This window comes from Ovis aries, chromosome 23 (genome assembly GCF_016772045.2).
Source record: "Ovis aries strain OAR_USU_Benz2616 breed Rambouillet chromosome 23, ARS-UI_Ramb_v3.0, whole genome shotgun sequence".
NCBI classification, from domain to species: Eukaryota; Metazoa; Chordata; class Mammalia; order Artiodactyla; family Bovidae; genus Ovis; species Ovis aries.
In genome coordinates this window covers 60,236,251-60,250,605 of record NC_056076.1, presented here as the reverse complement: position 1 = coordinate 60,250,605, position 14,355 = coordinate 60,236,251, and the positions used below count along the sequence as shown (strand labels likewise).

Below are 14,355 nucleotides of genomic sequence, written 5' to 3'. Positions count from 1 at the left end.
TGTGGGAGCTTCAGCTTCAGCATCAGTCCTTTCAATGAATATTTAAGGCTGATATCTTTTCAGATTGACTGGTTTGATCTCCTTGCTGTCCAAGGGACTCTCAAGAGTCCTCTCCAGCACCACAGTTGGTAAGAGATTCTTAGTTGCACAAATTCACAATTAAGAGACAATTCTTGTAAATGAAAATTTAAACATAGGACATATATCCGTTTTAAAATATATTACCTAAAACTACTAGACTTAGCTTATAACCACTAATATCTAAGCTGTACATTTGAAAGAGAATACTTAATTTGACTATATATTATGCAAAGAGTCATGTACTCATATTAGAAGTTTATTATAACTAAAGAGATATATATAACTAAAGAGATTAGAGATCCGTAGAGTATATTTTCTTGTGATTCAGGGAAGCAGCCTGGAGTTGAGCATGGACTTTGCAGTCAGCAAATCTGCATTCATATTCTAGTTCTGTCCCTGCAGGTTACTGGAACTTAGATAAATTGTACAACTCTTTTGAGCCTCAGTTTCCACACTTTTAGCTGTGGAATTTAGATGCTACCTACGCCTGTAGCACTGCTGTTTGACATACAGGCACGGTCTCACACGCGGCAGGCCTCCACAACAAGCGGTGCTGCTTGACTTTTTCCTCTTGCTTCTTTGTTTTGAATTCAACCCACACATTATAGTTTCTATAGAACATTTTCAGGTCCTAAGAACCATCTGTATTTTAGAACTTGTTTTCAGTAAAATTATTACTTATTATAAATTAGGCTTATAAATTATTAAATGCTAGGGGCAGCTCTTCTATGGAGCTAATAGAATGTGAAAACATACAGGATTCTTAGCTAATCTGGAGCTTGTTTGTCTTCTGGAAAAGCACTAGTCCCTGTTACACTTTTTCAGGATGGCTTTGCGTGAACTCTGTGTCTTGGTTATAAATTTTGCTTCCTCGTTGACATTTAAAAAATGTTTGCCTTCTTCCCCACAAGAAGGTTTTTGGAAGTTTATTAAATAGTGTACTTATACTTTAAATGTAATTGGTTACTAATGTGTTATTAAGAGATGTGATATGTAATATTAGCCTAATAATTTTTCTTAACATCATCTAGTTTTTAGATGTGATGGTATTAACCCAACAGAGTAGTCATCTAAGACTTTTTCTATATCCACATATATTTAAAATTTGTTTTAAAAATATTATCTATTGCCTGTCTTTATAATTTCTAGAATTACTTTATAATTTCTAGAATTACTTATTTAACCCTAAAAATATATGTTGGCTCTATTTATAGTTACTAGTTGCTTCACTCCTTACTTCAGCAGCAGTCCTATTAGTCATCGTTGGTCACTTATCTAAGATACCTGCACTATCAACATATAGAAAATAGATCGGATTTCCTAATAAACATGTTATTAAATAAGTGTGAGTGTGATCGATGGACTAATTCCCTGCTGACCCCCCAGACAAAAATGTCCACATCCTCATCCCCAGAATACGTCACGTTACTCAGCAAAGGAGGAGTTGAGGAAGCAGATGCAGTTAAGGCGGTTTATCCACTGGCCTTAAAATAAGGCTGCCATCCTGGATTATCCTGGGTCGTGGACAGATTCTTTACCGTCTGGGCCACCAGAGAGAGACCAAAAAGGCAGCTCTGCTGGCACCTTTATTTTGGGTGCATTTGGACACGACTGAGCAACTTCCCTTTCACTTTTCACTTTCATGCACTGGAGAAGGAAATGGCAATCCACCCGTGTTCTTGCCTGGAGAATCCCAGGGACGGGGGAGCCTGGTGGGCTGCCGTCTTTAGGGTCGCACAGAGTCGGACACGACTGAAGCGATTTATCAGCAGGAGCAGCAGCAGACGTCTGAACTACAGACCTGTGAGATAATCAATGTGCGCTCTTTTAAGCTACTGAGTAGCAATTTGTTACAGCAGCCATAGAAACCTTATACAGCAGGTAGGTGTAATTTCCTGTACATGTAAAATCTGATTCCCATAGGATCCTGCTTGGCCTCCTCTCGTCCTGGCTTTGCCCCCTGGGCTCAGAGCTTTGGAGCACTTGCTCATTCTTCCCGGTCTGCTGTTTGAGAGAAGGTGAAACACTGGTAAAGGCACCCATCAGGCCTCTTCTCACTTTCTCACGGACTGCAAACTCCTTTAGGATGTTCCCTGGCTCTACATAACGGGAAAACATTTTTAAAAATGTGCACCTTTTCTAGAAAGGCTAGAGAAGCCCTTTGTACTAAGACACACAATAGACCCATTTTCTTATTTCCCTCTTTTTCTCTGAAATTACTTTACAGTCCTGAAGGGAGGTACCTCTTACATTACGCCCCAGATGGCCCTTAGTATACAAAGAATTAGGAACTGATTTTTGCCTTTTTGAATTGGAATAGATTCATCCTGTTTTCTCACAAGTATCTTCAGTAATTCCAGTTTCTTCACAGTAGTTTAGCATCATGTGAAGAAGGCTGAGCGCCAAAGAACTGATGCTTTTGAACTGCGGTGTTGGAGAAGACTCTTGAGAGTTCCTTGGACTGCAAGGACATCCAACCAGTCCATTCTGAAGGAGATCAGCCCTGGGATTTCTTTGGAAGGAATGATGCTAAAGCTAAAACTCCAGTACTTTGGCCACCTCATGCGAAGAGTTGACTCATTGGAAAAGACTCTGATGCTGGGAGGGATTGGGGGCAGGAGGAGAAGGGGACAACAGAGGATGAGATGGCTGGATGGCATCACCGACTCAATGGACGTGAGTCTGAGTGAACTCCGGGAGATGGTGATGGACAGGGAGGCCTGGCGTGCTGCAGTTCATGGGGTCGCAAAGAGTCAGACACGACTGAGCAACTGAACTGAACTGAACTGAACTGAAAGTAACAGTTACTAGATAATCTTCAGGTAAAATGCAACCATGCAACAAAAGGTGTTTTTTTTTTTTTTTTTTGTGCTTTTCCTGCTTTGTTTCACTACTGGAAATGAAATTAGAAACAAATTATGGAAAGTTGTGTGTGTGTGTGTGTGCAGCAGCATTATAAATTTCTAAATAGTATTCAGATTTTTCTAGACAAAGCTGTATAACAAAAGCTTTAAAATTATACTTAAGGCATGCCTAAACCAGAGATGCTAACTGCTCATTATAGACTAATCTCACAGTAAAAATGAAGAAATACAACTCCCATTATTTTTGTAACCCAAAGCAGTTGCTATTAAAAAAAAACTTTTTTTTTTACAACATCATGCAGCTTATGGGATCTTAGTTCTCCAACCAGTGATCGAACCTAGGTCCCCAGCAGTGACGTTTGCTATTCTTTAAAAATATCAAATATTTGTTATTAAAAAGCACAAGAATTTATAGGCATGTCCAGTTCTTGCACATATATCTTAGAGAAATAATGTATGCACATTCATATATAAAACATTAACTTAAATGTTCTTAATGACATAGCTGATGTACTTTTATAAAGTCCAAGGAAACTTAAAATGGTCAAAAGAAGGCCATAAAAGAAGCAGAAGCCCTTTCCTTCTAGCTTTAAAAAAGATGCTCAGTATCTGAAGTGCTCCCCACCAGCACCCAGCACACTAATGATATTGATTTAGAGTCCTTGCTTCACACCAAGTGGCAGGATGGGAGTTTGTTTTTCTCTGGCGTCTGGCATTTACACAAGAAATGAATAATATCTCGGACAGGAAAATTCAGGAGGCCAGTTTTAGAACCAAGTGAGGTTTGAGAATTTAGTATTACAGATTCATGGATACAGATCTCACAATCATTTGTATTTATGAATGACCATCATGGTGATCAGATTAGACCACGGGCAGGAAAGCTGCCAGAGGTTTAAAGTGTGCCGTGTTCTGAGCATCGTTGTCTTCCTAAAAGTTATAAATGTGGAAGTGAAGCTCCAGTATCTCTAGCAAAAAGTTTTACCTAAGGAGTTTAAAATACTTTATAAATACTAAACACATAAATCCTCCAAGGTCAGCTCCGTTTTGTAGGGAGTTGAAAATGTGTTGGTGGGGAGGGAGGCTGGAGAGGGGCTCAGAATGGCGGGGACACAGGTCTACCTGTGGTCGATCCATGTTGATGTACGGCAGAAACCACCAAGATGTTGTAATTTTCCTCCAATTGAAATAATTAATTTCAAAAAGCTTCATGATATTAAAGGTTGAAGTATGACTTTTACTAGGTTCGTAGTTTACAGGTTTCTAGAATCCATGAGTTCCAAGAAAACACTGTCACTAAGAGACTCGATTTCTAGGAAACTGTAACCTGGACTATAACTACAAGAGCCTTTAGGTTTGGAAAATGTGACCTCCCAACTATGTAATCAATAATCTCCTTTCTGTAATGCATATTTGAGAATTTAAAAAAAAAAGCTTAAACAAGAGGTGGAGGTGTGTGACTCTGAGTTGACAGAAGAGAGTTTACAAAATTCTTTTATTAAGGTTCACGGTTTTACTCACTGGGCCCTTTCTAATCAAGGGACTTATCACTGGACATCTCCCAGTGTGCCAGAGCAGCTGAAAAGTGCAGTGGTCTCGTTTATCAGCACATTAAAAATAACAACAACTCCAATACCTGATAGAGGAATCTAAAAACCCACAGCATCTGGGACCAGCTCTTAGGGGCCGAAGTCCTGCAACCCTGAGCAGGGGCCGCGGGAATCGCCGCCGTGCAGAATCCGCTGCAACAATGGGCGCTCACGATGGCGTCTGACCGCTCGCTGAGAGCCTCCGGGAAGGCCCCGAGCCGTCACGGTAAGGGCAGCGCGGGTTCATCCCACAAAGCTTACCGATCACCTCCTGCGCGAGACGCAAAGCCGGCTGAGACAACGCTGGCTGCGCCCGAGGAGCTGGCGTAGGGACAACGTCCTCGGGAGGCAAGCAGATGTGGAAATTTCTAGATAGGAGGTTATACGCCCTAAGGGAGGAGACAAAGCCTGGAGGCACAGGCTTCCCCTAGCAAGAAAATGGGATTTCTGTCCAAATCACCGGCGGCTCAGATGGCAAACTGTCTGCCTACAATGCGGGAGACCCCGGGTTTGATCCCTGGGTCGGGAAGATCCCCTGGAGAAGGAAATGGCAACCCACTGCAGTACTGTTGCCTGGAATATTCCATGGTTGGAGGAGCCTGCTAGGCTACAGTCCATGGGGTCCCGAAGAGTTGGACATGGCTGAAGGACTTCACTTTCTCTTTTTTCTTTCTTTAAAATAATAAAGATAGTTTAGATGCTTAAAGATGTAAAAATCTCAGCTCTGCTTTAGCTATTCAGAATGACTCATTCCCCAAACATTCCTGTAGTCCCGGCTTTATCATGTTTTTTCTTTTTCTGCCTAATATTTAAGTTACCAATATACAGAATTTTCATTAATTTAAGGTGATTATAGAGATAGCCCTTGGGAATTGGACTCAGGTGCAGTTCTTAGCAATTCTAGCATAATCCCACTTTGGCACCGCACTGAATAATCTCAGTAACACTGCACTGAATGAAGATGAGTTTGACTGGTACTTTCTTTTCCTTTTTTCTATCTTGTCTTAAAAAAAAAAAAGAAAAAACATAAAGGATCACCCAGAGGAGGGATATCCATCTCAATTTATTTAGGTCATGAAGTCACACACCACTGAAGGCCAATTTCTCCTCTGTAAGCTACCACCAACTCTGATGTGATAAAAGGCTGTTACCACCATCCAGTGGGACAAATTCCCTGACTCTTGATTTAAGTAAGATAAAATAAAATTTTATAGACATTCTTCATAAATCCACAATAAGTCATTATTCTCTCTTGACATGTAGCGAAAGCCCAGAAAATAAGCATCACCTTGAGTCACACGAATATTCAAGATTTACACCCTTTCAGCTGAAAGAACAAAAGCAGTTGAAAGGTATCGAAGCATGCCTTTTCATTTGTTAATTAAAATAATACCCAGTACATTTAGTTTAGTTCAGTTCAGTTCAGCTGCTCAGTCGTGTCTGACTCTTTGTGACCCCATGAATCGCAGCACGCCAGGCCTCCCTGTCCATCCCCAACTCCTGGAGTTCACCCAAACTCATGTGCATCGAGTTGGTGATGCCATCCAGCCAACTCATCTTCTGTTGTCCCCTTCTCCTCCTGCCCGCAATCCCTCCCAGCATCAGAGTCTTTTCCAATGAGTCAACTCATCGCATGAGGTGGCCAAAGTATTGGAGTTTCAGCCTCAGCATCAGTTCTTCCAATGAACACCCAGGACTGGTCTCATTTAGGATGGACTGGTTGGATGTCCTTGCAGTCCAAGGGACTCTCAAGAGTCTTCTCCAACACCACAGTTCAAAAGCATCAATTCTTCGGCACTCAGCTTTCTTCACAGTCCAACTCTCACGTCCATACATGATCACAGGAAAAACCATAGCCTTGACTAGACGGACCTTAGTTGGCAAAGTAATGTCTCAGCTTTTGAATACACTATCTAGGTTGGTCATAACTTTCCTTCCAAGGAGTAAGCGTCTTTTAATTTCATGGCTGCAGTCACCATCTGCAGTGATTTTGGAGCCCCCCAAAATAAAGTCTGACACTGTTTCCACTGTTTCCCATCTATTTCCCATGAAGTGATGGGACCAGATGCCACGATCTTAGTTTTCTGAATGTTGAGGTTTAAGCCAACTTTTTCACTCTTCTCTTTCACTTTCATCAAGAGGCTTTTTAGTTCCTCTTCACTTTCTGCCATAAGGGTGGTGTCATCTGCATATCTGAGGTTCTTGATAGTTCTCCTGGCAATCTTGATTCCAGCTTGTGCTTCCTCCAGCCCAGCGTTTCTCATGATGTACTCTGCTGCTGCTGCTGCTAAGTCGCTTCAGTCGTGTCTGACTCTGTGCGACCCCATAGATGGCAGCCCACCAGGCTCCCCCATCCCTGGGATTCTCCAGGCAAGAACACTGGAGTGGGTTGCCATTTCCTGCATATAAGTTAAATAAGCAGGGTGACAATACACAGCCTTGACGTACTCCTTTTCCTATTGGAACCAGTCTGTTGTTCCATGTCCAGTTCTAACTGTTGCTTCCTGACCTGCATATAGGTTTCTCAAGAGGCAGGTCAGGTGGTCTGGTATTCACATCTCTTTCAGAATTTTCCACAGTTTATTGTGATCCGCACAGTCAAAGGCTTTGGCATAGTCAATAAAGCAGAAATAGATGTTTTTCTGGAACTCTCTTCCTTTTCCCATGATCCAGTGGATGTTGGCAATTTGATCTCTGGTTCCTCTGCCTTTCCTAAAACCAGCCTGAACAGCTGGAAGTTCACGGTTCACGTATTGCTGAAGCCTGGCTTGGAGAATTTTGAGCATTACTTTACTAGAATGTGAGATGAGTGCAATTGTGTGGTAGTTTGAGCATTCTTTGGCATTGCCTTTTGTTGGGATTGTGATGAAAACTGACCTTTTCCAGTCCTGTGGCCACTGCTGAGTTTTCCAAAGTTGCTGGCATATTGAGTGCAGCACTTTCACAGCATCATCTTTCAGGATTTGAAACAGCTCAGCTGGAATTCCATCACCTCCACTAGCTTTGTTCATAGTGATGCTTCCTAAGGCCCACTTGACTTCACATTCCAGGATGTCTGACTCTAGGTGAGTGATCGCACCATTGTGATTATCTGGGTCATGAAGATCTTTTTTTGCACAGTTCTCTGTGTATTCTTGCCACCTTTTCTTAATATCTTCTGCTTCTGTTAGGTCCATACCATTTCTGTCCTTTATCGAGCCCATCTTTGCATGAAATGTTCCCTTGGTATCTCTAATTTTCTTGAAGAGATCTCTAGTCTTCCCCATTCTGTTGTTTTCCTCCATTTCTCTGCATTGATCTCTGAGGATGGCTTTCTTATCTCTCCTTGCTATTCTTTTGGAACTCTGCATTCAAATGGGAATATCTTTCTTCCTTTGCTTTTCACTTCTCTTCTTTTCACAGCTATTTGTAAGGCCTCCTCACACAGCTATTTTGCTTTTTTGCATTTCTTTTCCATGGGGATGGTCTTGATCCCTGTCTCCTGTACAGTGTCACGAACCTCCATCCATAGTTCATCAGGCACTCTGTCTATCAGATCTAGGCCCTTAAATCTATTTCTCACTTCCAGTGTATAATCATAAGGGACTTGATTTAGGTCATATCTGAATGGTCTAGTGGTTTTCCCTACTTTCTTCAATTTAAGTCTGAATTTGGCAATAGGAGTTCATGATCTGAGCCACAGTCAGCTCCTGGTCTTGTTTTTGCTGACTGTATAGAGCTTCTCCATCTTTGGTTGCAAGGAATACAATCAGTGTGATTTCGGTGCTGACCATCTGGTGATGTCCATGTGTAGAGTCTTCTCTTGTGTTGTTGGAAGAGGGTGTTTGCTATGACCAGTGTGTTCTCTTGGCAAAGCTCTATTAGTCTTTGCCCTGCTTCATTCCAGATTCCAAGGCCCAATTTGCCTGTTACCCCAGGTGTTTCTTGACTTCCTACTTTTGTATTCCAGTCCCTTATAATGAAAAGGACATCTTTTTGGGTGTTAGTTCTAAAAGGTCTTGTAGGTCTTCACAGAATTGTTCAGCTTCTTCAGCTCCTTCAGCATTATTGGTTGGGGCATAGACTTGGATTACCGTGCTATTGAATGGTTTGCCTTGGAAACGAACAGAGATCATTCTGTCATTTTTAATTCATCCACATCCAGCTGTGGATGTGACTGGTGATGGAAGCAAGGTCCGATGATATAAAGAGCAATATTGCATAGGAACCTGGAATGTTAGGTCCATGAATCAAGGCAAATTGGAAGTGGTCAAACAGGAGATGGCAAGGGTGAACGTCGACATTCTAGGAATCAGCGAACTAAAATGGACTGGAATGGGTGAATTTAACTCAGATGACCATTATATCTACTACTGTGGGCAGGAATCCCTCAGAAGAAATGGAGTAGCCATCATGGTCAACAAAAGAGTCTGAAATGCAGTACTTGGATGCAATCTCAAAAACAACAGATTGATCTCTGTTCGTTTCCAAGGGAAACCCAGTACATTAAAGGGATGCTATGTTTTTATTTTACTGATGACTCATTGTTTCCTAATCTAAATTCTTAACCTTGAAAAATGTTCTGCCCCCTATTTATTAGCTACAGTGGAAAGAATGATACCACAGCCTCCTTGTTACACTGTTATTTGATGGAGGGTAGAATTCCTTAGTCTGAGGATTTGGGGATCTCATAGAAAGTACGTGGGTGTGTATGCTAAGCCACTTCAGTCATGTCCGACTCCTTGCAATGCTGTGGACTGTAGCCCGCCAGCCTCCTCTGACCATGGGATTCTCCAGGCAAAGTACTGGAGTGGGCTACCATGCCCTCCTCCAGGGGGTCTTCCCGACCCAGGGATCAATCCCAGGCCTGTTATGTCTTTTGCATTGGCAGGCGGGTTCGTTACCACTAGCTCCACCTGGGAAGCCCGTGGAAAGCACTCCACTTAATAAGGCGATTCCGGCCTCGGGCTCAGGTGAAAGCCTTCCGACGTGCCTGGCAGCCCAGCTCTGTCTTTCAGCCACTACTGCTTTACCTTCATCCCAGAGGACTCTGGGGCTGTTTTAAGTACATTCTTTATGATCACCCCAGCTGGACTATAAACTCCCCAAAGACAGGGCCAACCATCTTCTTTTTGTTTTCGCCACAATTCCACCACAGATCTGGGCATGTTAGGGGGGCAGGATAAACACTCATTGACTAATCATAAAAGGTGCCTCTGTCTTCTTTCATTTCTGCCCCTTGGAGCATGAAGATGGCAAGAACAGCACACAGCTTCTCCAGGGCACTTAAATCTTCCAAGTCTCCTGTCCTCTGTGAAGGTATTAATAGTACACTGATTTTGTTAACCAAATGCACTGCCCTCATTGGTCAAGAGTGATGGCATTTTGAGAAACTCTGAAGAAATAAATTATATACACATGTACACATCATGCAGGTCTTCCCTGGTGGCTCAGATGGTAAAGCGTCTGCCTACAACGCAGGAGACCCGGGTTCAATCCCTGGGTCAGGAAGATCCTCTGGAGGAGGAAATGGCACCTCAGTCCAGTATTCTTGCCTGGAAAATCCCATGGATGGAGGAGCCTGGTAGGCTACAGTCCATGGGATTGCAGAGTCAGACACGACTGAGCAACTTCACTTTACACATCATGCAAATACGTATATGTGAGCAGAGATAATGATGTCTACCACGGTGACTCCTTAAAATTGCTCTTGCCCTCCCTCTCACTGGGCTTCCCTCATGGCTCAGCTGGTAAATAATCCACCTGCAATTCAGGAGACCCCGGTCAGATCCCTGGGTTGGGAAGATCCCATGGAGAAGGGAACAGCTACCCACTCCAGTGTTCTGGCGTCACAGAGAGTCGGACACGACCGAGTGACTCTCACTCCCTCAACCCCCCTTTCCTCTCTTTTAATCTGCAAGCATTTCATCCTGCCTGATATGTTTGACCCACTTGTATTTATTTGTCCCTCCCCATGAGAAAGTAAGCTACTAGAGGAGGGTTGGGGTTTTTGGATCCTTAAAACCTAGGATAGCCCTTGGTACTATCAATAATAAATATGTGCTGTAAATAATGAAAGAAGCTGTGTTTACAAGTGGTGGAAAGGACACAGGCTCAGGAGACAAAGCGTTTCTCTAACGTCGGCTTTGTGGATATGCAATACTTATAGAGATTTCTTCCCACCTCACTATCCCAAAGGAGAGTGCTCCTGTTAAAACTTCCTGAAGCTGAAGGGGCAGTAAAGCAGAGGGACAATTACCTTAAGACTCATCTTGCCAACCGATGCTTAAGAGGGACGAAGCACAGAGGCTCTCGCGGTACAAAGCTACAGAGCCAGTTGCTGAGCAGCTGAGTGTAGTTCCGGGTGAGGGGCCTGGTGGCGCTGTTCTCACGGCCTAGGCTGCAAGATGCCTCCAAGGGCTGGCTGCGAACGCATGTGGGCTGCTATTTTTGAGTTTCACCTCTTTTCCTAAAACCGAAACTCCTCTTTAGATTCTTTTGGGGTTAGTGCAAACAGATACTAATGTAGGTCTTTCATAAACGTGAAATGGCTTAAAGAGAACTTTCAAGAAGCCGGGGATACCTGTTTTAGGTCTCTGTTTTTCCCATCTGTATAATGGGTGGGAAGAGAGGTATGTGCATTATGGATCCCTGATATCTCTGCTGGCATGAAAGTCAGGTATAAACAGAAAAGTATTTTTAAAGACGACAACTTAATCACACTCTGAAGCTTTCTTAGAAAACATTCCTTATTCATGTTGGTATTTTCTTAAGTTTTCTGAAATTTCATTTTTTTTTTTTTTTAAAGAGATGGTTCTGAGTTTTGGTAGGAGAGAAGAAACCCTTTCGCAGAGTCAGGGGCTATAGGTCTTGATACTAGGTCTGCCTCAAAACTGCTATCTGACCTTTGGCTGATTCACTTGACCTCTCTGGAGATGGATTTCTTCTTCTGTAAAATGGAGACTCACAATTAGAAAGGTTGCACTCAAGACCAAGAAAATATCTTCAAAATACGAAGCTTTGTCAGCTGTGAAAATGTTGTAATTACTATTGCCATAGGTCTGAGGGTTATCTTAGATCAGGGCATCTCAAATTATCTGTGATGGATCAGCCACTTTTATTTTCTAATCTATTATGTTCTGATGTTTTTAAACAATACAAAGAGACTTGGCTAGAAAAACTCAGTGGAAAATTTAAAAAAATACAAGTCCTAATTTAAATTTGCTTTTAGAACTAAAAGAGAAAATATTTCTCAAACTGCTATAAATGTTTATAAACACTCCTAGTTTCTATGCATAGGTGGTCATGGGCCATTGCTGGTGGCTATGTAGGTGGCCTTTAAGGAGTCTTCAGTTTTATTACTGTGACCAATGAATGTGATCAGAGAAGTGTATTTTATATAATAATGTTTTCTGTTCCTGGTTCAATGGTTGTTAGATTTTCCTTTATGCATATATATATTCAAGAGGCTAATTATTCTGATGATAAAATGCATTTAAAAAAAAGTGAAGTGAAAGTGAAGTCGCTCAGTCGTGTCCGACTCTTTGCGACCCCATGGACTGTAGCCTATCAGGCTCCTCTGTCCATGGGATTTTCCAGGCAAGAGTGCTGGAGTGGATTGCCATTTCCTTCTCCAGGGGATCTTCCCGACCCAGAAATTGAACCCTGGTCTCCTGCATTGCAGGCAGACGCTTTTGAGCCATCAGGGAAGCCAAAGGTCAAGTAAATTGAACAACAGAAAAAAGAGAAAAAACTGTATGGATTGGAAAACAAAACAAAGCAAAACGTGTAAAATCTCAAAAGAAAATGTACTCCTTCGGGTTAAATTTTCGTTCGTGTGCGCAGCACCGACAGTGCAGGACTCTGCTGCCTATGGTTGGGGAGTGTCCGTACGCACACATGTCTACCCTCTTCTCCAGGCTTCTGTTACTCTTGCGCTTCCTTCCAGCCAAGGAGAAAGGTGACGACGAATCAGTGGGGAAAAGTGAGTGGAATTAGCTTTAGCAAACAAATGGAAACGCTTGCAGCCTCTCTACAGGGCTTGTTAGAGACGTTCTGAGGAAGGGTCTGGATGGCAAATCAGCTGGCGTGTCCACCTTGATGGCCTAGTGCCAAGCACCCAGACTGAGACTCATGTACACTTGAAAACTGAGACACGAATCGTGGCAGCGTCTTCACTGCAGACAGGAGGGTGGCACACACGGAGTGACTCTGCAGACTGCAGCTGTGTCAGACCTGTGACAGGCAAGGGAGAGTTTTGGTGTATTAAGGCATTCATGGTTTTGATGGCAGCTTAAGGAAATAGTCTCCCACCATTTCTCTGCCTGTGCCCAGCCCTGGGGCAAGCAGAGCTGGAAATATGTTGGATTTTTTTTTTTTTTTTTTTTGCCTGCCTGTCCATTGGTACTCTTTGATCCTTCTCCCTGGAATGTTCTCACCTTAACCACCAGGGAAATCCTTATTCATTCCTCAAATGTCATCTCTCTTCCAAGGCCTGGCTCCATTCCACCAGGTGGAGCATGGAGGGCACCCGTCTCCACGATGCCTAGCAGCTCAATAGACCTCAGCCTCCCCTCCCTATGGCCCCTGCTCTGCATGTCTCTATCGTACGCTTACCGAGCGAGTGGGGGCTGCTCATGCATCTTTCAAGAGACTGAGAGCTTCTGTGGCGAGCATTGTTTCTTTCATTTTGTACTCCCTTCATAGCTATTCCTGAATGAAACATTTTGTCATTCTTTCATTCATACTCCCCGTTCAGCAAGCTCATATAAAAACTGGAGAACAGGTTTGATTTTCCGTGCATGGGCCATGTCACCCTTTTCCCCCATTTAAATAGTCTGAAGCACTTCTTCTCAAAGTGTTAGTTACAGACCATCTACAGCAAAACTGCCTGGCGTGCTTGTTGAACCCAAGTGCCCAGGTTCCTCACCCGGCCTGTCGAATTCCAATCTCTTGTTGCGCTGTTCTCAGTCACGTCTGACTCTTTGCGACTCCACGGACTGCAGCCCACCAGCTCCCCTGTTCATGGAATCTTCCAGGCAAGAATACTGCAGTGGGTCGCCATTTCCTACTCCAGGGGATCTTCCTGATCAAGGGACTGAACCTGCGTCTCCTTCACCGGCAGGAAGGTTCCTGACCGTTGTGCCACCTGGGAAGCCCACATCCGATCTTACTTCAGCATTATCTTCACTTCCCCTTCTGCGCCTCTCACCTTATTCAGTGAGAGGGTGGAAAGACAAATGATTGCATCGTCGATGAGCTCTTCAGGGGTTCTTGCACACCAGAAACTTTGACGGGCACCCCTTTCTTTGGGATATTGTTAATAAGCGTTGACCTGTTGTCCCTGGTAGTGCGGGCCTTGCTCAGAGGACAGCTGCCTGTGTCTGTGGCCTCTGTGCATAGCGATGGAGCCAAGGCCTGATGCTAAATTCAGAGCACCAACCAGGCAGCCTGATGACCAGTGCCTGGAACCCATGGCCAGAAAGGTCAATTCTGGTTCACCTATAAGGGCTTCCCTTCTGGCTCAGCTGGTAAAGAATCTACCCGCAATGTGGGAGACCCTGATTCGATTCCTGGGTCAGGAAGATCCGCTGGAGAAGGGAAAGGCTATCCACTCCAGTATTCTTGGGCTTCGCCTGTGGCTCTGCTGGTAAAGAATCCGCCTGCAATGCAGGAGACCTGGGTTCAATCCCTGGGTTGGGAAGATCCCCTGGAGAAGGGAACGATACTCACTCCAGTGTTCTGGCCTGGAGACTGCCATGGACTGTATAGTCCATGGGATCACAGAGTCGGACATGACTGAGCGACTTTCGCTTCACTTATAAGGAACAGCTTTGTCTTCA

General features: G+C 43.6%; 1 protein-coding gene and 1 non-coding gene across 2 annotated transcripts in view; one reads left to right on the top strand and one right to left on the bottom strand.

Annotated features, from left to right (window-relative positions):
- CDH20 (cadherin 20) overlaps positions 1–14,355 on the bottom strand; it is a 216,137-nt gene that overhangs the window by 165,768 nt on the left and 36,014 nt on the right. The gene's annotated exons all lie outside the window — the stretch shown is intronic.
- On the top strand, positions 9,953–10,025 carry TRNAC-ACA (transfer RNA cysteine (anticodon ACA)). Its single transcript has one exon. It is a non-coding gene; the product is annotated as a tRNA-Cys (tRNA).